Source organism: Euprymna scolopes, chromosome 17, assembly GCF_053919585.1.
Source record: "Euprymna scolopes isolate OS-2025 chromosome 17, ASM5391958v1, whole genome shotgun sequence".
NCBI lineage: Eukaryota > Metazoa > Mollusca > Cephalopoda > Sepiida > Sepiolidae > Euprymna > Euprymna scolopes.
Window position 1 is genome coordinate 111,882,421 of NC_136498.1, and position 1,035 is coordinate 111,883,455.

The window sequence follows — 1,035 nt, forward strand, 5'->3', positions numbered from 1 at the left end:
GCCAGCTGGGCAAACTTGGGTTCTTGTACTGGAAAAATATCCAGTAAATAAAACGTTGTTTAGTAAATCGTTATCTTTTGCATTTTTTTTTTTTTTTGCATTTCCATACACCAAACATGGATATAAATATCACTAAAACATCCACTGGGTCATAAACTTCATTTAGGTACCTAACTTGCCTGGGTGGGTTGCCTGTAGGCTGAGATAAACCACATCACACACACACACACACACACAATAGGAAAATTTATAATAAGAAGTGGAACAGTTCATTATTATCTGTAGGGTGAACACACCAAAAACAGCAACAACAATCATCATCAACATTAATTTAATGTCGCTATCAATAATATACGGCAAAATCACCTTGGTACACCGGTTCCCATTTGGTCACCGAAGTTAAGCAATCTTGAGTCTGGCCAGTACTAAGATGGGTGACCATTTGGGAATACTAGGTGCTGTATGTGCTTTCCGCTTATCTCTGCATTGTTTCCAGTCATTTAGTTCGTCTACTTGCCACTGGACTTAAGCAGTACCGATTCAGGAGAGGTGTGGTTGGATATTGCGCAACCCTTACCTCACAATTACATGTGCAATTAACCTTACAAAGGGGTATTCATTGTCTCTTGAGGCTGAATGGAGGCATCGCATCAATAATATAAAAGTAAAACTATTATCTTGTTATCTAATTTATATATGTGTTTATGGTATGTGCAAACGCATGATATAAATTATTTAAAAAAAAAAAAAGAGAGTCCCTCTTTCTCTAAATGCTCGCAGAGCCATTAAGAAATATTAGAGTGGTGGTGGTGGTGGTGGTGGTGGTGGTGAGAGAGGGTGAGAGTAATACATAGATAGCTCAATCGTGACATGAATGACTTGTTCAGTTAATTACTATTTATGACTAACTAGGAGAATTAAAATGGATTTTTTTAAACAACATAACTCAATCCCAAAACTAACATGTAGTTTAGTATCTATTCTGTGTCACAAGTACGAGGGTCGTTCCAAAAGTAAAAACTATTTTTTTAACTC

At 36.6% G+C, this 1,035-nt stretch overlaps 1 pseudogene; it reads left to right on the forward strand.

Moving 5' to 3' along the window:
* The first annotated feature begins 349 nt into the window (after window positions 1-349).
* On the forward strand, window positions 350-467 carry LOC145297122 (5S ribosomal RNA; annotated as a pseudogene).
* The last annotated feature ends 568 nt before the right edge of the window (window positions 468-1,035 follow it).